General features: G+C 33.1%; 1 long non-coding RNA gene across 1 annotated transcript; it reads left to right on the forward strand.

The window, feature by feature from the left end:
• Positions 1–7,123: 7,123 nt before the first annotated feature.
• LOC127700416 (uncharacterized) lies at positions 7,124–21,411 on the forward strand. The gene is made up of 4 exons (XR_007981572.1): positions 7,124–7,225; positions 18,899–18,953; positions 20,006–20,176; positions 21,254–21,411. It is a non-coding gene; the product is annotated as an uncharacterized LOC127700416 (long non-coding RNA).
• The last annotated feature ends 1,707 nt before the right edge of the window (positions 21,412–23,118 follow it).

Raw genomic sequence — 23,118 nt, forward strand, 5'->3', positions numbered from 1 at the left:
CAATGTCACGGAGTATTGCATATACAATTAAGATAGTTACATGTATTTTGTGTACAATTAATTACTTTTAAATTCAATCCTTTAATTGAGTTTAATAGAATATTCTTGACGAATATTCTGCAAATTTAGTAAATTTCACTCGGCACATTAACGACGGTTGCAACAATCAAGAATACGTATTGATTTTGGGTAAGTATATACATTTTTGTAATTTAGCGAATTTACTTTTACGAGTTGTTATTTGAATTTAATCTCTTCGAAAAATTAGCAATTTTTTTCGCATGTCACACACTAAATTGAGAATACCTTCTTTGGAAGGCACATAAAGAATGTATCGGGGTTAAACATGGTTGTAAGTTCTGCTCCCCCTATACCTGTCATGTTGGTTACTCTTCAAAATTTATCAATGTTTTAATTGCGGTCAGGGAGTCTGTGTACATTTTGACACTATTCACATACGTGGGAAATCCAGTGACAAAATATTACCTCCCCTGAAAACACTGAAAACTAGATCTTTTCAATGTTTGTTCCGTTTTAGCAAGGACGTTATCAATAATATTATAAATTCACGGGAACACGTTCTGGTAAATAGTAAAATAGAAATAAGTTGAAATAAAAACAAAACTTCTATTTAATGTTATCTTTTCCTCCTTAAATAGCAATCGACGAGTACAGCAGGCTATAGGAGCTTGTTGTAAAATTGGTTTAAAATGTTGCTATGCGAATAAATTCCTGGAGTACTAGCTTCAATTTATTTTTCTACTGGCTGTATACCTCTCTGGAACATGCTAATTGTTCGTATATATATGCAACTAAATCAGAGAAAGTCGGGGAAAAAATTCCAAAGGAATCGATTGATATGCTGCAAAAATTAACACTTTTGAAATTAAGTTACTAAGCAAATTTAAACGGAAACACTGAACACTTTAAATTTGCAAAACACCCATTTGCAAATCCGCCGCCGCACTTTCTTGAAGATACGGGGTCATGTAAATAACCAAAATGTGCAGAATATGATGGATTGATTAAATACCAAGTCTTAAAACTCTAGACTATAAAGCTCTTTTGTAATTTGAATTTAAAAAACATGGGATTTGATCATTTAAAATAAATTATGCTAAATTTTTCAATGAATCCCGTGTTATTCTGCACATTTTGGTTATTTACATGACCCGTATCAGTTCAGTGTTCGGACCTTATTCCGATGTAAACATTGAATGTGAATAGATCGAGAAGACCGCAAATAAATGTATAAAAATCGAGACGACCTTTTCTTAAAACTGTATAAGAAATAGTAAAAAGATACCTATTTTAGAAAAAAATATTTATCTTTAATGTTTTAACCTGCAAAGACAGACTTTTAAATTGTTATATTCACGAAAAGACAATATTTCTTTATTGAATGTTAATGTGACAAGAGCAGACCGGTGTACTCGAAAACATAGATGTGAAAAATAAGTATATTTTGGGAAATCGTAACATGCTAAGGACTTTGTGGAACACTCTGAAAATAAGTGACCCGAAAGATCTATAGAATTTGTATGTACATGATTTTTTTTCAGTTTTTTTATCAATATGCAGCAAAGGTTAACATGTTTTAGATTTCAGTTTCACAAGCTTAAAATGCAATTATCTCTATAAATATTGAACATAAGACATCATGTATTTGCATGTATAATTCTAATAACAAAGTTTAACAACTAATTTCTTTAAAATGTACAGTTGTTATTTTAAAATAACTTTTGATCAGTATCGTCACCGGCATTGTTTTATTATTGATTTTCTCGACTCTATCATCTCGTTCACTAGATTTACTATTGACCTATAAAGGACTTACACTTATAAATCTTCAAAATGGCTAATTTTCAAATATCGAAAATCAAGTTTGCATAATTCTCAGTAATGCCAGAGACTGCTGTGGATAGTATACAGGCGGAAACCCAGTTGAAATTAAACAAAAGAAATGGAACTCTTTATTAGAGAAGGTAAAAAGGCCTAGTTGGTATATTTGAACTGTTTACATCTGTTTCTATGGGCTTTAAAAGTTTAATGAATGTGCATAATTAAGAAGTTTATGCATCTTATATATGTATTTTTACTTAAATTATGGCATTGAGCTTCGAAATATTTGTAAACTTTTAAATTATAGACAAATTTTCACAAAACAGTCGATTGTGGTATGTAAATACATGTGGATCTTTTTTGAGCATGAACTCCGCCGAAAAAAATTCCAAAGAAAGATTTTTAAAGCATTAATTTGCATCTCTGCCCCCGGCGACAGCTTTTTGGGAAAAAATCCCCAAAACGGGTAATAATTTCATCGAAAAGAGAAAGTCAAGTACACCTCTTTATGTTCTGGCGTGTTTGAGTTGACTATTCTGTAGACGATTGAAAACGTACAAAAGAAAAATATTTGATACATCATCTCACTTCAGATTCTATTATTTTTTTATGAATGTAGGCTATAGGTTGATAATATAACATTAAAAATGTGCAGTACTAAAAAATGAAATATATGGGTCAAGTGAAATAATGAGTCATGACAACAGAGTAGGTGTGTTCGAAAAACAAATTGACGACAGACTTTACAAGTGGATCTTAAAAATGCATAACTTCAAAAAAGCTTCATTTTTTGTGTGCTATCAGGGTAATTAGTCTTCAACCTTTTTTTTTTTTTTTTTAGTCAGCCCTTCCACGAAATATTTAATTAGAATTTTTTAAAATATTTTTGAACTTTCGAAATCCCCCCCTGACAATCGATTAGACTATAGTTTTAAGTCACCAAAGCATAAAAGTACATTGAATGATGCTCAATAGCTAGTAGATACATTTGTATTTTAAAATACAACTGGCATATAAGAATCGTAATGATGCTATGTGGATAAATTGATCGGTTTTTAAGAGCTAAATTGACAGCGCTTCATCACTAAAATGGCTTCCATTCTTTACGATTATAAAAATTAGGTGGCGTAATGGTGAGATAATTTTGACGAAGTAGAAACCTGACTTGTATATCTGGTTAGCTAGCAATTAACAGTAAACTAATAACAAATGTCATTTGTGGTATTTATATGTTAGTCTTATACAGAAAAACACAAACATATTGAAATAAAAAGAAAAAATAACACATTTCGGAAACGGGGGGAGGGCAAAAACAATTTGTCCTTTCCCCAAATAACTGTGTTTTCCTCCGCATACAATGTTCCCATGGGTATTCTCTAACGCGCTTTTTCAAATCTAATACGTTTTAAATATACAAATCGAACACACCTCATGTACAACACACTGTGCCGATGAAAGGTCAATAACTCAATTATATATAAGGGAAAACAACTGACCATGCAATCTCCCCTTTTACACGTGATTTTAAAGTTCAATCATAAAAAGGGGATATTTTGGTGTGTCAACTGTTGTTTACAATGTAGATTCCTTCTTGTCATTATCATAATGGTGTCTGTTCATCAAACAAATTTGCTTTGATTTTTTATCTTGTATGTTTTAAAACTATTTTACATATAACTATCATATTACAAATATTTTTTTGACAATTTCAAAAATGCCAATATCAAAACATGGAGCTGTCAAAATCTTTAACATCTCGAAGTTTCAACACCCTTAAAGTCTAATGACACATATTTTTTTAGCTTAATCTTTTTAGTATTGATATCTGTCTATTGTTGAAGGCCAATTGATGACTTGTATTGAAATAGAGTTCTATGTTTCTGATGAATACGTGAAAAGAGTATGATACGTTATGACATTGATCTGCTTTTCATATTTCATTTTTGTGGAGTGTCTTTTTCTTATTATAGTCCTGCTTTCAACTGATGTATATCATTTGGTGTTGACACTTTCTTGTAATGGTTGTTAAATTTGTTACGTCCGGTTTGTTTTAATTTTTGGGGGGAGGGGGATAAGTATTCTATGTTAACTTTGTGATAAATCGGCAATACTTGAAAATTACATGCATATTCACCCAGGGAAATCGCAAATTTGTTGCGTATGACACTGTTGGTGTTTCAAAATTGACCTGTTCCTCTATGTAACACCATATGATGTTTATACCGGGCTATTTAAAGTTAAAATAATCCACTGGTCTTTTCAATGTTGGTCAAAATATTCTAAAAATGAGTGCACTGGTCTTTAAATGACTTAATTTGGTATATGTGATTTTTACAAGGTGTCCATGTCCGTCAGATATGGTTCATCTTACTTTGCTAATCAGTGATTAGTGTTAAGTTTTAAGTGATAAGGTTCGTCTTGTTGTTACAATAAGCAGTAGGTCAACTATATTTGGTGTATCCTGGAATGATTGTTTGTTGTATATGTTCGTATGTCAGGTTCATCTGACCTTGTAATCATTTTCATGGTCAATTATTGGTCATTGTTATAAGTTTTTGTGATTAGGTATGTTCTCAGATTCTGTAAGCAGTAGGTAAACTATATCAGATGTATGGAATGATTGTGAGGAGTACATGTCCGTCTGGTAGGATTCATCTGACCATGACCTCAACTGCATGGTTCATTGGGTAATGTTTTAAGTTTTCGTGATTTATTCCATTCCTTTCTCTAAGCAAAAGGGCAACTATAAAATTTAGTGTATGGAATAATTGCAAGGTGTACATGTTTGTCTGGCAGGAATAATCTGTCTTTGACCTCATTTTCATGGTACATTAGTCAACATGAAGTGTTTGTGGTTACCACCGTTTCTCAGATACTGTAAATTTAAGAAATAGGTCCATTTCATTTGATTTATTGAATGATTGCCTTGCAGGGTTCATCTGACCTTGATCTTATGTTCATGGTTCATTGGTCAACATGCTGTTTGTGAAGTTACGTCTGTTTCTGAGATACCGTAAGCAATTAATTATAGGTCAACTATATTTGGTGTATTGAGGTATTGGGAAGTGCATACATCCGTCCGGCAGGTTTTATATGACCCTTTAATTTACCTTATTTTCAATGATCTTGATAATGCAAGGTTTATTTGATGTAGTATGACCTTGATTTAAAGACTTTTTACATTATGTTCAATCCTGATCAGTAAAACAGGCGAGAAATCTCAGCGTGTATACTTTTGTCTTAAACTATTACTCATATATTCTACCAGAGCCTTTGCTTAGTGAACGTGGTTTAAATATGCCAGAGATATCCCTGTTTATAAAACTGGATATGTTATAGACATGGGTTTTGCTCATGGTTAAAGGCCGTACGGTGACCAGTTCTAAACATCTATGTCATTTGGTCTCTGGTGGAGAGTTGTCTCATTGGCAATCATACCACATCTTCTTATTTTTATATGATCAACTATGATATACGAGAGCACAGATTTTAATAGTAAATATTAAAATCTTAAAGAGAATCATGATTTCAGAGCTTCTTGCATGCATGTATTCATAACTATTTTCAAATTTTGTGTATCGTCTGTTTTTAGAAAATCAGTCAGGATCTTGGTTTAGACATTATTGACATATCTCTGTCAAAAAGTTTATACATGTAGATCAAGCTGTCTTACTGCATGAGTGAAATGGATAAAAGAAATCAAATACATGGAATCTTTTTCTCATTATTATTTAATTATATCTATATATCAATATACAAGCCCACCTCCGGATGCGGGATTTTCTCGCTGTGTTGAAGACATATTGGTGGCCTTGTGCTGTTTTCAGCTCTTTGGTCGGGTTGTTGTCTCTTTGACGCATCCCCGTTTCCATTCTCAATTTATTTTATACATATATTTTAAGTATGTTTTGTTATTAGTTGTTCAGCATTTCATGTTGTTTTTAATGTGTTTTCAGTAATATATCATGTTCCACATTTATACCAGTCGTTTTTTAAGAGCCAGTCAGTCAGAAAACCATACAATAGGCTCTAGATGCAATGTGTTCATATTAACCTGGAATTTTGCATAATGATACCTTCATGGCAACTACTCTCTGTGCAAATGCAAAACATTTTTTGAAAATATTCAATAGTAGTCTCTTTATGGAGCGCCATCTATATATAATTCTTAAATGATTTGCATATTTATAAATACTTGAAACGGATTGGTCAGTTAGAATTTTTTCCCTTGGTTTACACTTTGATAAACCATGTTTCCGAAACTACTTTCATAACCTTCACTGTGATCTATTCATGCGCGATACACATGCATGCAGGGATCCAATCTCCGTTACTTGTACGTTTCAAATTCGGATAATATTTCAATAAAATGAAGTTTTTGAGGTAGTTGCTATTTCATTTTAGATTCTGTTGCATTTATCGAACATTTACGAATTTTAGAAAGTCAATATGGCGGCTAACTCCTTAGTTACGACATGTCAATTGTGCATTTGATAGTAAATAGTAGCCATTAAACAAAAAAAATTGTTAATTAAAAATCGCGAATGTTTGCCTCAAGATTTATAAGGATTAAACACATTTTTTTCTAGAGGTTATTGATGTGTAAACCGGGGCGCTTACTCACAAACTTAACATAAAAGGACTTTTATTCAGTTTGTGAGTTAATCGCCCCGGTTTACACATCAATAACCTCTACAAAAAATGTGTTAAATCCTATAATAATCATTTATTGTCAAAATAAGGCTGAAAATTAGCCAATTTCAGCAGTTTTGAGCTGACAAATATAAGTGTTTATCATCATGCTACTGTTTTATTGGTAAGAATATATTGTAATACTGTATTTCTACTGTCAAAATATGTTAATACCTGAGGTTAAAAATTTCCCTATATTTGCTTATTCTGGTCTAAATATTTACAGTTTTACAAAACTGCCAAAATGGTGAAATTTGCAAATTTTTAAAAGTGTGTATTTTCTAAAGTGGAAAAATTATTTGAAGGCCATTTGTTTTTTCTTAAACCCTAATCATGTATCTACAAAATGTAAAAATCCAATTTCGGCAAATGATCATACATGTAGTACAATGTAAAATTATTAGTTTGGAAGAAATTGTGGTTTAGCAGGTGTTATCTTATATTAATGGTATTTTTCCTATTCATTAAAAATCATAATTCATTTGACGATTGACGACAATTAGTTTTTGCTACTTATTTAGAAACAGACTATTGTTTGGCTATATACTGACTATAGCATAAGTATTTTAGTATTTTTAAAAATTGCATGTGCTATGCATGAACTCAAAAGCGCGGGAACACTATGTAGACTATATAAAGATGTGTTATTATTTGATATAAGGAGTGAGAATTGTGTCAGTCGCCGGTACAGGTATGTGTAAAAATATTCTTTTATATTGTTCAATTGCTTCTGTTTAAGTAAAATGATTTTAGTAGTTCAAAATAAAGTTTTCTGTTTAAGTTGATAGCCGTATTTTTTGTTCTTCTTTCCATTTTGAACATCTATATAATTGGTAATTGTCAGTTTATAGCTCTATTTGTTGCATGTATATATTTCAGTTAATATTTACGGAAGAAATTGTAGATTGGATTTCATTTTGTATTATACAGAATGATTGTAACTGCATTTATGATGGATCAATATTACCTTGTTTAAAATGTTATAAGTCCTGAATGAGTTTTGTGTTGTCTCAGCTTTTGCTCTTTTGTATTAGTGTTACCCTTGACCGTCCGTCCTTCCGTCCAATTTTTGTTTCCGCACTCTTTAGCTTAAGGTTCATAAAATTTACCTCAAAATCTACTCTCCGAGTACAGAAAAACCTGTTTATCTGTAAAAGTATTAATGAATGGCATGCCCTAGATAAATAAAATTCAAATTCATTTTATGTTTTAGAAAATTAAAAAACTTAACTGCATTTTGTAGTGTACTTTTTTACGTTCCTACAGAAGGTGCCAAAATAATCTAAAAGTTGGGAAAGAGGTTTATAAACTTCCCCACAGGTAATAATTGAAGTGAACTGTATTGATTTTGTAACATGGAAACAGAGGGACAATAGATACCTGACAATAATTGATGATCGAAACTGTCACAAATGAAACTCAACTGTTTGTTAATTTTATCATCTTCTGCAGGGACGAAAAATGTGCACTTCAAAATAAAGTTAAGGTCACTGTACCCTATTGTTATGTCAATGCTAAACATGGAAATTTTATAAAAAAAAATCCAGCCTTTCCCATTGTACTCCTATACTTGACAATTCGGTGCTTAATAGATAGAGGATTATTACATACAGTGCTAGCAATGATTTCCCTATAACAATTACATAAAGAAATTGGTTAAAACATGTATAAAAATTGACTTATTCAAGTACACCTAGGGTGCGCTTGATTTTAGGGTCTCATCACGAGGTTTTTTGGATTCTAAAGGTTGTTAAGGATTTACTTAGGTGAAATTAAAAAAATCTAGAATTTAAAATTGATAATATAAGTCAGAAGAACATTAGTTAAGGAACAACATAAGCTAAAACTATTGACAGGTTATTATGGCATGGTATTGGTTGCAAAAATTTGATATTTTTCATTTAAATGAAATATTTCTTATTTAATTGGTATATTTCTTCATTTAAATGCAATATTTTTTATTTGAATGGTATATTTTTTCATTTAAATGCAATATTTTTTATTCAGATGGTATAATTTTTCATTCAAATGGTATAAATTTTCATTCAAATGGTATAATTTTCGTTCAAATGCAATATTTTTTATTCAATTTGTATAAAATGTCATTTGAATGCAATATTTTTTATTCAATGGGTATAGGAGTTTTTTTATTTATATGCAATAATTGCATTATGGGAAATTCTTTGACGTCATAAGGTCAAATTTGCAACAACGTTTGTGATTGGTCGGTAATTGTTTGGATTTCTCCCCTTTCTTTCTAAACTTGAGTGACCAAGAATTAAAAAACGCGTCAGAATATCGCCCCTCTAACTAAATTTGGCGTTCGTGCGAGTTCGTGCACTGGCTGTTAATGCCAATAATGGCCAGGACGAGCAAAAAATGCGAGTGACAAGTAATAATAATTAATTTGACACACAACTTGTTCATGGATAGAAACAGATGCCTGCGTGCATGGCAAAAACACCTCCAATGAAAACCTTTTATGAAGAAACTCTCCTACAGTCTACACATTGAAATAAAAAATATACATAGCTAGCCCCCTCCCCCTTCTAAGTCCAGATACATGTTATCATGACGTTCTTTAGTGCTATATCATTTTTTACTTTTCTTGATCCTCAGAGACGTTGCAGGAAGGCACACATGAAAAAAGAATAAAAAGCACCCAGGACCGTTTACAATTATTTGGACTAAGCCCTCTCTTTTTTACTACATGTAGAAAAAAAATCGCCTAATTACGACAGCAGAACCAGAAACCCATATGAACTTCATATTTAATACTATCTATAATATGTGCTCTCATGTCTTATGCTGCAAATCATTTTACATTTAGGATTCGTTGCTGAGCTTTTTTTACTGTTCTCGTCTCCGAATCCCTTAAATAGATTTTTTTTCAAGCCCCACAGTAGTTCAATAATTACTATATGTCTTTGCATAAATAAGTATGCAGGGCATATTTCAAAACATTTTATCTTCAGGACTTTTAAATGATTTACTTTTCAATACTGCATTGGGAAGGGGGGTATACAAGTTTATTTTGTGACACATTATATAATATAATTAGGTATCCAACAAATTATATGATTGTACGTTTAGCTATTATCTAGACCCGTACAAAATGTATATAATTAGACCCATTTAACAGGGGCGGATCATTTAGATATTTGTATAGAGATGTATATATGCGAGTATTGGCAGTAATGGTTATGGTGTGTGTGTGTGAGGGTAGGGGTTTCAGATCAAAGATCGTTTCTATAATTCTATATCTTTTAGTTTTTACCATTTCACTCTATTCTTTATCCTTTGATCTCTATTATATTTGTCCTAAACATGCGTGACATATTTGCCACTGGACATAAGGCAACAAAAAGTCAATCAACGTATTATGTATATTTCATCATTTCTTTATTATGTTATCTATAGGTTTGGTCCCGCCCCTTATCTATTTTTTGGCACATTAGGGACGACATCAAAAGTTCAATGTAGGATAAAAAAAAACTTAATTCATATAGTTTTTTTCACTGACCCCCTACCCCTCCCCCCCTCTTAACTTAATTTGGGAAAATTGATTGACCAATAAGAATATATATAAAATCGATGTTAATTAAACAAAACTTGCAGCAATTTTGACCCCCCCCCCCCCCCCCCAAAAAAAAAAAAAAACTATTTGAATTAAGTTTTTTATCCTTCATTGATTTTCTGATGTCGTCCCTTATCCTCTCTATGTAAACCCAATTCATGTCCTGATAAATGGCGACTCATGCATAGCATCACATGTGGTTATTACATATTCATATTATAATAATTAATGTATGCTAGGACTTGTAGATAGATGTCATTAGTCCCAGGTCATGTAATAAAGTAGGTCTTATAAAAATACAATAACATTTTAATTTTGATGATTATATATATGTTTATATATTTAATAATGCCATTTTTTTTGGAAAAAAGGGTAAGGGCAAGGCGTTTTTAAAACATATCAATGGAGCGCGTTTTTTTTTTTTTTGTTCTTCGGAAGTGAGCCAGAAGAAGTCCATTTCCGTGTTTTTTTTCGCATTGGGAAGATCTTTTGGCTCTCTTCCACCTTCTTTTTTGATAGGTTGACGGCAGAGGCACATAACAAACATGGCGTCGTTTAGTCTAAATGAAATTAATAAATTTATGAATGCAGATACATTTGTATATTAGAATGTGAGCTGTTTTATAAACGTTTTTATGGTATGACAGCCTTAGTAGGACATCCCTGTAAGCTGGATAAATATAAGAACTACACGGACAATAACAGTTAAGGGACGATTATTTGATATTCTAGGGAAGGGATTTTGATTGATTGGTGTTTAACGCTACTTTCAACACTATTGGGCTATTCCGTGGTGGTTAGTTTAAATTTATAGATGAAGGATGGGGAAGGGAAGAGAGGGTATTATTATTCATTTCAATCTGTCGCTAATCATGCCTATTTTCCAGCTCTTAACAGGCAACCATATTCATATATGAAATCCTTCTGTCCCCCACCCCAACAAATAAATAAATATCAAATGGTTTTCCTCTTATTTAACACAAGTTTAAATTGATTGATAGTTTGTTGCTAATTTTAACGCCCAGTGAAAATTATTTCATGCTTGTTCAGGAAAAACACGAGTTTAGAAGTCACGTATATAATATAAAAATGAAGAGATGGAATATGATTGCTAATAAGGCAACTATCAACCGGAGTTCAAATATGAAGTGGATGTAAGCAATTATAGATAAGATAAGAAAAATTTATTTTAAGTCGGGTTACATGAAATACTACAAACATAAGCTCTGTAGAGCTTTTTGCCGTCATGTAGACAAATGCTTTTTGTAGCCAATAGTAAGGCCTTCAACAATGACAAAAACCTGATACTGTAAAGTCGTCTATAAAAGGCCCGACATGAAAAGTGTGAACAATTCAAACGAAAAACTAACAACCTAATTATACATAACAATTTACAAAATATCAAATATGAGTCGAGACAGCAACCAACGACAACCACTAAACTACAGGCTCCATCCCTGGGACAGGCAAATAAAGAATATGGCAGGGTGGATATAAAAATGAAGATGTGGTATGATTGCAAATGAGACAACTCCCCACAAGATATCAAATGACACAGAAATCAACAGCTATAAGTCACCGTACGGCCTTCGACAATAAGCAAAGCCTACACCGGATAATCAGCTATAAAAGGCCCCGAAATCAAAAATGTAAAACAATTCAATCGAGAAAACTTGCGGCCGAATTAATGTACAAAAAAATGAACGAAACACAAATATGTATAACAAACCAACAAACGACAACCACTGAATTACAAGCTCCTGACTTGGGACAAGCACATACATACAGAATGTGGCGGGGTTAAACATGTTAGCGGGATCCCAATCCTCCCCCTAATCTGGGACAGCGGTGTAACAGTACAACAACATGTTTTTGAGCAACCCATCCCGAAGCTGGGACAGTGGTGTAACAGTACAATACAATAACAACCTGCACAAATCAGCAAATTAACTCAAAAGATCGGTACGAGACGCAAAAAAACTAACATTAAGACAATAGACACAAAGCACCGACATAAGAGTATTTGCAATTACTGGAAGTTTGCTCAAACCTAATTACAACTGGTACTGAAATAAATCTTGTTCTCCCAGACTGAGTTATCAATCAGTACTCAACGCGCGGCAAAGGATTTATTAAAAAAAGAAAACCGTCTGAGAAACGTCTGGTTTACGTTGTATATAGATATAAGAAGATGTGGTATAAGTGCCGATGAGACAACTCTCCATCCAAGTCAGAACTTGTAAATGTAAACCATTAAAGGTCAACGTACGGTCTTCAACACGGACCCTTAGCTCAAACCGAACAGCAAGCTATATTATAAAGGGCCCCAAAAAATTAGTAGTGTAAAAACCATTCAAACGGGAAAACCAACGGTGTCTAATCTATTTAAAATAAACGATATACTTGCATATAAATCCATATACAATGAAACGGTTTTTGAAAAGTGGACCGAACGTTTTGACCATCGAAATTTTGCAATAGAAATACTAGTTATGACCACAAGATATTAACAGCCAGTGCAGGACTCGCACGAACGTTAGATTTAGTTAGAGGGGCGACATTCTGACGCGTTTTTTAATTCTTGGTCACCCATGTTTCGAAAAAAAAGAGGAGAAATCCAAACAATTTCCGACCAATCACAAACGTTGTTGCAAATTTGACCTTATGACGTCAAAGAATTTCCCATAATGCAATTATTGCATATAAATAAAAAAAAATACTACACATATTGAATAAAAAATATTGCATTCAAATGACATTTAATACCAATTGAATAAAAACTATTGCATTTGAATGAAAATTATACCATTTGAATGAAAAATTATACCATTTGAATGAAAAATTATACCATTTGAATGAAAAATTGTACCATTTGAATAAAAAATATTGCATTTAAATGAAAAAATATACCATTCAAATAAAAAAAAATATTGCATTTAAATGAAGAAATATACAAATTAAATAAGAAATATTGCATTTAAATGAAAAATATCAAATTTTTGCAACCAATACCATGCCATAGGTTATGGAGCTCCTTTTCGAGGTATTTAATTTTTTTTTAAATTGCGGGAAAAGGCTGACTCGGACTTTTACCTTATATTTGCATTGGTATTATTTGGTCTCAAATCGAAAGAAAAGAAATCTAGAATCTGCTTAAATTTTGGTAAATGGCCTTTTATGAGCTATTGAAGTCTTATATGAAAAGAAAAATTGGTTTTTTTGGGCAAAATATTTTACCCTGTATCGTAGGAAAAAAACCAAGGAGTCCGAACATCTGACAAAAATTCCTAAACCTGACATAAGTACACCCTTAAGGATTTTTTGTATACAATAAATGAAAATCTCAGAATGAAAGTGATTTTTTTTTTCAAAAATCATGACGTTATTGGACACCAAGTCCCCATTTTCTACTAAATGCAATGAAATATTTATGAGTATTGCTTTGAACAATGTTTCCCATTGGTTTATGTACAAAATGGCAGGTTACTTTTATTCTGTATTTTTACTGTTTTTGGTATTGTAACACTTTGAATAATTCGTAATACACGGGCAAACAAAAGAGGCCATTAACCTTAATTTTTTAGTTTTCTAAAACATAAAATGCATTTGAATTTAAAATTCTAGATACACAGGTTTATCAGAGTCGGAGTAAATTTTAGCCAAAGGGTCCACGTCAACCTTAAGTTTGCCTCGTGCAAATTTTATAACTCATACACCATGCGAAGAACCGAAACACGCAGACAGAATTCGATTTGGACAGTGAGTCACTTACTGTTCTAGAGTATGCCCCTTTATAACATTAAAAATTACTATTTTTTTCGTTTCCGCACTCTTACTTAAATTTGCCTCATTTAAAGTTTATACAACTCGTACAATGCTTGCACAATGCTCAGATTTTTCGTTCCTGAACTCTTACGGTTAATGTGGACCCTATGGCAAAAATGTCTGTGTTTACACCACAAAATTGACTGAGAGCAGAAAAACCTGTGCATCTGGAAAAATTTGAAGGCATAGCATGCCCCAGATCAAAAACTTGACTGGATTTTGCTGTCCACTTTTTTCATTCGAGATTGTTTTTTTCCTATCAATATGATTGTGATGTGGTGACAGAACAAACAAGAGTTCAATATGGGTTGGAAAAACCAGTGTCATGGTGTGAGGGTTCGAGGGGTTCGGACAGAAGACATTCTGGCTATATATATATGGGTCTGAGCGCAACTATTGTAAACTGAATGTGCGACTCTTTCCATGTATGATGCATCGTATTCAGCTATTTTCCTATAACACATGAATTTGCTTTCCTATTCCATTTTGTTAAATTTTTACACCCGGACGTACGCCCCTCTTCATTATGAGTTTTACTTCCCACTTGACCATATTTCTATATCCTATTCATCCCTTTGGTTTCATTAAAGTTAATTAAAGAATAGAATATACATCTATTGCTATACTGCAGTTCTTAGGGGACGACCATTTGATATATTGGGGGACGCCAGGAGGATTTTTTGCGGATGGTCTTCATTTTCATCACTTAAGCATGCTTTTTATTTTCTGCTGCTTTGTCGCGCAAAAATATGACTTTTTTATTTCCTGCATTTAGTGTTGCATAATATTCATTTTCATCATATCTGGGCACAACTATTCATTTTCAGCTCTTACCAGGCCAGGATATTTATTTTCAACTTGAAATCCCCTCACCCCCCGTCCCACCCCACCCTCGAAAAACAAATGGTCGTCAAGTTAGGTGATTACGATCATAGAATTTTGTAAATGATAAATATGACTTTTTTTAATACAGATCAAACTGAACCATATCATTTCTATTCAAGTAATGTGGTAAAAAATAACAAATCAACATAGTCGCAACCCAAAATGTTGTTTTGTTTACTCAATCGCTCAATTATATAAATGTTGACAAATATGTGTTTGTATGTTTATGTAAAGCCAATTTGTATTGTCAAATTTGGTATCAATCCTGTAATTTTGGATTTTAAACCAGTAAAATATCTTATCTATCTCAATTCAAGTTGGCGACGTGTTTGGTCTATTATGACATTTGTAAATAGCTCCTCTCCTAACAATTGGAGGATTTCGAGAGAGAATCGACTAACATAAAAGTGTAAACTCTTTTTATTCCAGTACATCTAAATGAAACTATACAATGTACATAAGAATTATCTGCATCAAATGACTGTTTGTCCGGGCATCAGATGACTGTTCGTCCGGGCATCAGATGACTGTTCGTCGGGCATCAAATGAATGTTCGTCATTGTCCCACTCACAGGATTGATCGTCATACGATTGGGCAACATTAATTTCTCTAATGTTTTTACCTTTTTAAATTTCAAGTTTAGAATAAAGGCAAAATCGGTTTCTCTACTCTAAATATTGGTTCTGTGGGTTTTACTGTTGGTTCTGTGGGTTTTACTGTTGGCTCTGTGGGTTTTACTGTTGGTTCTGTTGGTTTTACTGTTGGCTCTGTAGGTTTAACTGTTAGTTCTGTGGGGTTTACTGTTGGTTCTGTGGGTTTTACTGTTGGATGTAGAACATATTTGGTTTTGTCTACTATTGTCGATTGAGTGACTCGCGGTGTTGATATATATTTCTTCAAATTACTAGAATGTTCCGTTTGTGTATCAGTCTTTCTGAGAATCGTACATCCTCTCTTCAAATATGACGGGACAAAATCAAAAACCCTTTGAAATGTATCCTTAAGGAAGGATTTGATATGTCTTTCATACGGAAGTCGTTTGGATTTTATGTATATTTCATTTTCAAATGGTAGACAATTTATCTGCCAAACTGAAAAGAAAATGTAAAATAAAACATATTTTAGACATCCATAACATCTAGCATTTAATGTATAATTAGAATTTGTCGTTGATGGTAAATCTTAAGATAGTCCGTCTGAAAAAATACATTCGTAAATTACATAAACAAGGTGCGATTTAGAGTTCCATATATGTAAGGTATGACACTTGTTTGTTGCTGAAAATATTTGTACCGGAATTTTTAGGTAAGATTTTTTTTATAAGCAGATTTTGTTCATGAAAAAACCCAAGACCATTTCATTTATTAAATGGTTTGTGAATTGCGAAAAAAGTTTCACTGACGAACCATATACTCGGAAAATTAACTTTTATACTTGTATTCACAATAAAACACAAATTAAAAATTTATATTTCATATCGCATTCTTAATTCTTTAGAGGAGTACAATTCATGTGTGTGCTTCAGGAGTATACTGTGTGTGTCAACATATAGACTGATTGATCGGTAGATATTTCATATCAAACTGCAGCTTGATTTAAGATAACATGTACAACAAATTATAGTACAAATACGCAGTATACAATATGTGTGCCATATCATTTTTAATTACACCTTATGTAAGAATCCTGGGTTTTGATTGGTTGATAGCCAGTGTATTTTTCACCAATTTACTGTTATCAAATGAATATCGTTCATTTTTTAACGCCGCCGGGGTATATGCAAAAAGGTTATGCCTTTTTTACCCTCTCTGCCATGGTATTTGCCAAAAAATACTCTATCCGACTGGACGCTTGTAACGTCACGATCATCAATGCGTTTTTGAACTTTAACATTCGGTGTAATTAAACAGATATAGCATGTTCTTGAGGGGTATTTGCGAAAAATACCAGTCTTGAGAATGTATTTCCCTCGACTTACGGCTCGCGAAATTTAACATTCTCCCGACTGGTATTTTTCGCAAATACCCCTCCTTAACATGATATATCTGTTCAAAAAACACCTGTCGCTTTTTCCTTAAAAATACAGATTTGTTTTCAAGCTAGTATTCCCAAATAATTTGTTTAAAGCCATTATAATCTAACACTATTTAAATCGAAACAATGGTCCTGTTCTCAAATAATAATAATTTTTTTAACAACCTACCACTTAATACAAAAATAAGATCCCGTCAACTTGAAGTTCATTTTACTATTTAAAATTTAAAAAGCATGTTTTCTGTGTAAATGAGAATTTTGTGTAATGTAATGGTTTAGTTATGTACAAGTCATGATATAACAGAGGATACTAAGTAACTTGTCAAATAATAAATTAAGCGTAAGATATATCAAAATATATAACTACATCGGTTTAACTTTGATCATTACAATGATTATTTATATAAACTTGTTAAGTATGTAAAATTGTACGGTTAATTTAACTTTGTTAGAATAGGCGAGATAAGTCATTCATGCATATTACGATGAAAATGAATATAAGTAAGGTGAATCAAAGTTGTTATAAAATACACGAATATTATTCATATAAAGAAGTCAAACTTGTCAATATCTATTAAATTATACTGAAAAAACATTCGAGTAATATTTATTACAAAAAGAGGGGTATCGGTGGCCCACTGGTCTAAAGTAGTTCATCTACTGGTATCAATAGCCTGTCAACACTGAAGTTTTGAGTTGTAACTTTGGACGTGGCCGGTGCGTTCGACTCCAATCTCAATTGACTAGAATTGCCAGTTTTCCTGCCGAAGGTCGGTGGTTCTCTCCGGAAACGACGGCTTCCTCTACCAATAAAAACTGGCCGCCACGAAATAGCCAATAGTGCTTGAAGTGGTGTTAAACACTAAATAATCAAAATTAATCAATTTAACAAAAGGAAATGTGAAATACTTTCATAAAGTCACAATGAAATACAAGGGATATCAATAATTCTCTAGTAATTATTATAGACATATCGTCGTGTGAGTATTATAATGATCTGTAAGTCCCATTGTATACGTCCGTTTACGGGACGTATTATGGTATTCCGTCTGTCCGTCCGTCCGTCCGTCCGTCGTAAACATGTCGGGACAATAACTCAAAAACGCTTTAACCAATTTGCATGAAACTTTGGTGAATTGTTTATTTATGACTTAGCTCCCTTTCGATTTTTATAAATTTTAGATTTTACGTTTCCGAGTTATGGGATTTTATTCATAAAAAGGGGGGTTTTAAAAAGGGGGTTTTTCCAGTTTTCGGACAATAACTCAAAAGTGCTTTGAGCAGTTTTCGTGAAACTTTGGTGACTGATTTATATCTATTAAAATAACCTCCCTTTATTTTTTTTTATAAATTTCTGATATGACATTGAGGAGTTATGGAACTTTATTCGTTGAAAAAGAGACGGGCGTATCATGCGCGCTCTTTATTTTAAATGCTGGGAAATTGAACATGAAGTTTAAAAACGCAATGTCATAAATATTTGACTGAGATGTAGAAAGTTCTATAGGAATCGAATTCATGGACAGTAATTCTTTGTTCAATTGTTTTTTAATGGACCAATACTTCAAATAAAGCACATGTTTTCCTGGAAATAGAACACTACACGACAAATAATGTTTTGGAAATTAATCTCTATATTTCTATTGGAGATATATAGATCGTGAATTTTTCAATTTTGAAACCCCCAATTCTGTAATGCTTATTTTGCTGAGAGTTCAAACCATGCAATCAATTTAAGCATAGTACCAAGACAATTTTAATAAATATTTTACTGCAAAAATTCTACATTTTTATCAAAATTGGACAGAACATTATACAGGACTCGCACGACGAAATACCTTGCCCGAATGCGATACCCTCTGTTTTGTATTCTGAATTGGCTTTACTGGTCGATTACCCTCAATGTTTTGAATAAGCAATATATGCATAAATCTTTTTCTGTTTGCTTTTTTTTTTAAATATATGAGAGTTAAGATCTGCTTATTGTGTTTTGTATTTTGTTTTAATTTGTTTGCTAATGCTGTGGATTTTTTTTATTTCAGATTTACAATATGAAAACTGGTGTTGCTGCTCTCCTTTTGCTTGTTTGCCTTTCCGGTAAGATATTTTATGCTTTTTGTTAATAAATATTTGGTGTCAAATAATTGGCAGTTTCTTTGAAATTCATCCACGACCTGTCTATACCAAGAGCGATTTAGAGATTACAATAACTCTTGACAATTATTGTCTATCAGAGAACCCACACGGTGATATCTAGATGTGTATTATGCTGTGTTGTTGTGTTGCTGTCTCGTTTATGTTAAAGCCAAATAATCTTTGATTCATCGTTATGATTGTCAACAATCAGCAAGAAAAGACGTGACGTGGAGTAGCAAGTTTTAACATAATCCCGTTTGGAATCTGTGTCCGGAGAGATTTTCTGATTCCTTATCAAGCCCTATTAAGTCTATTCGGGAAAATGTTTTCCCAACTACCTCACCTCGAACCGCTGCCGTTTACGCCTACAGTACCATTCCTTTTTTGATAGTTCTTCAAATGTCCGGTGATTTCGCGCATGCCTTCTGCAAATAGCTAATTTTGAATACAGGAATGATTATTGTTCAGTTTGAACCAAACAGACTGCCAACGAAGGGAGCAAAATATATTGGATTTTGATAAAAATTTGACTTCAAATGAAACCAATTTTATCTGTAATTTTTTTTTATGGAAATGGCTAATTATGGGATTGCAGTTATAAATTTATGCTTGAACTTATCAATTTTAATCTTTTTTGTCCCTTCGGAAGACTAAAACAATTACAAGAACGATTCTATTTGTGTTGCATTGCGGACAATTATGACGAAATCGGTTAATGCGCAATACCACCGGCCGCGCGGACACGGGGTTGGGGGGTGGGGGTTTTGTTTATTCCACAGTACGCTTATTATGTGGATTATATAGATATTTGTTTCAACACATTTGCCTAAAACACATGGAATAACCAAATCACATGACGCGCTATTTATAACCTTACATTGGAAAGCGGCCAAGTAAGCAATGGTGAAGATTCACTCATGGATATTACAGTTTTGAAATGTATGTCTTGCTTTTATATGGACCTTATTTCTTTAGTGCTGATTTATTGTCAATGTTCATGTATATTATTTCAGGTTTGATGATTGATCAAACAGAAGGAAAGTCATACAGATGTAGTTGGGGAGGTTGTCCGTGGAATTTATCCTGTCACCTGTGTTGTAAACACTTGAGAAAGGACTGTGGTAGTGGACGGTGTACCGGGGGCTGGTTTAAGCACACATGCGAATGTACTGGTTGCAATTAAGGTAAAAGATTCAAAAACGAAAAAATTATATTCGAAACTACTTATTTTTGCAGAAATTGACACTATACTTCCGGAAACCCATTTCAATTTTTCAATGTGTTGATGTATTTATCTTGAATACAGATAATTTCATTGTACTTTTTTCTAGCGTTTGAAGGCATCACCTATCATGGGAAAACACAAGTCCACCTCCAAATAGATTACCTTTTTGTAGAAACATCTACATATATTTTTTTTATGGAAGGGACAAATCATACTCTGAAAAATACGTTGATACAAAGCTTTCAGGACCGCACATCAAAAACTCGAATATATAAGGGTTATAGTTAAGTACACCGGACTCGCATTTAGTCTACATACGGCATACTAATGGCGCTCGAATCAAAACACAAAACAGAAGGCACAATCAAATGCGAGCATTAATTACCAGAAAAGTTATGTCGTATACGGCTAAGGTATTCTTCATTAGGGAATAGGAAAACCTTGTTATTCGAATAATTCAAATTTGATAAGCAGTAAATTTCCAGAAAATAACTTTTCAGTTGTATTTTATGTCAACACAAACTTGCTAACTGTCGGGTTGGTAATATCATCGACCCACTATACTGGTTGTTAAAACTCGGTAAAGATGCCAGTCTTCACAAGACTTGTCATTGGCGCACGAATCAAAACTGTATGAATGCATGCGAAGTCCTAGTTTTTTTATTGACCCCATACCGTTTAGACGTGTTTTAAATAAGTCGGTATTACTTTGGGGACTATCTGTTTAGCTGCTCTTCGACTTGTCACTTCAACCTGTCCCTTCAACCATAGGATGCAGAACTCCCAAGGACTTCCTAGACTTATTGATTTTCATTGCCACTGTATCGCATTTAAGATTCAATTTAAATTACTGTCAGATTCTTCATATTTAGACTTTCTATACAAGCTCAATAATACACTTTGAAGAGATCCTTAGTGTTGAAATGAGAAAGTTCAAACGAACCATCTGATTTTTGTACAAACCATGTACCACAAGCAATGAACTAGCTTAATCTGCACGAGACTGCGAATTGCTGATGAATATTTTCTTTTGTAGATGAGAATGGCAATGCAAGATGCTCAAAGATAACTGAATGTTTTACTGCCAAGCCAGAACACCTCATCAGTTGTAATAAAGTCGGATCATCTCACCTCATCAGTTGTTAACTTCTGTTATTCTTTCTTTGTTATACAAATAAAAAAGTTACAACTAAACACGATTATTCCTTAATTTAGTCCCTCAAATGACAAGTGTTGATTTTTTTTATCCACATCAATTATATTTTTTTAATTTCATTTGTTGGGATTGCTTAGAATTATGTACAATAATAAAAGTTGTCCAGTAGCCATCGTCTCTGTGTGATACAAAAGATGAGAACGGGGTTCGCCAAAATTTACTGCAAATTATAACCGACAACATTAACCACCCAACACCCGACTCTCCAAAAAACATACAAAGACCACGTTCGTGGTTTAGATATTTTGACTTGGTACATGGACAAAATGTGTCGAGGATAAACTAGTTTTACACGCAAACTAAACTTCCTCTGCCTACCAAGACCAAATATTGAAAACTAAATCGCGCACTCAAGTCTGCACCGTGCAGCTACAAGAGGACCGTTAAATTGAAAAAGAAATAAACAAAAAAAAACGGCACATCGTCTTATCACGCCTGAAGTCCTGCACGTTGACAGTTTTTTTGAAATTTCCCCAGTTTGAATTCATCGTTTTTCAGTTTGTTCCAGTTAAGTTTAAGTCGAGAGACATTGCTGATTTAAACCTTTGATACAAATTTGATAAAAATCTGGCTAAAATTGTACTCGCGAGAGCGCTGAAAATGCAATTTTTCATAAAATCAATATTTCCAAGGGTATTTTTCTCTTAAGAATAATTGATCAGCACTGATTTTCGAAGTTGTTAGACATTGGTGATAAAAACCTGATAAGTTTCATAAAAATCCTGCAATTATATTTTTCCATATAATTAATATTTCAAAGGGCATAACTCTTTTAAAAATAGTTGATCGGCACTGATTTTTGAACTTGTCTGAGAGATTACTGATATTAACTTATGATACAAGTTTTATAAAAATCTGACGAGAATTGTACACGTGAGGGTACTAACAATACCGGACACACAACCGGTAGTTCTATGTTTCCCGCAACGAGTCGCGTGGCAGACAAAATGACAAGATGTCGGAATACATAAACATAAGGATGTATGATTGCCAATGAGACCACTACCAACCAGAGATCAAATAATGTGGATGTAAGCAAAAACATTTTACATTTCGTTTTTTTTTTTTTAAATTTGTTACTGATGAAAATGTCATTGCCATTTACTCAAACGTACCGAATGGATTTAAAACCCAAATTAATTGTTTTCATAACTTATTTTAGTGACGTACGAGTAGAATTCTATCTCCTATCAAGACTGCTTGTGTCAAAGAGTATTGAAATATATCCAAATTGGTAGACAGCAAGGTTTTAAAATAAAACAGTCTCATATATTAGGAAAGAAATAAAAGATTCAGGGTTAATAATAGACGAATGACAAAACCGCTCGTAAACTCGCAAGGTGGTCATGTTAGTGCTCGAACATAGGTCCGTCGACTTCATAGAGGCTACCTAAGAGCACGTCGTGTTGTCAAGAGACCTGCCCTAACAGCCAGGCACCGTATAATCAGGTTTCAAAGGGCTAATTACCATCGACGCTGGAACTTGAGGAGCTGGCAAAATGTTCATTGGTCAAATGAGAGTCAGTTACTGTTACGACCAAAAGACGGCTGAATACGAGTTTGCCGTGGAAATAAAACTGCTAATGACCAAAACAACATTTGCCCAACGACTGCATACGTTGCTGGTGGTGTTACAGTATGGGGTTTCTTCTCATACTGTTGTAAGGTGGGTATGCATATTCTGC

Source organism: Mytilus californianus, unplaced genomic scaffold (assembly GCF_021869535.1).
Source record: "Mytilus californianus isolate M0D057914Y unplaced genomic scaffold, xbMytCali1.0.p SCAF_5, whole genome shotgun sequence".
In the NCBI taxonomy this organism is placed as follows: Eukaryota; Metazoa; Mollusca; class Bivalvia; order Mytilida; family Mytilidae; genus Mytilus; species Mytilus californianus.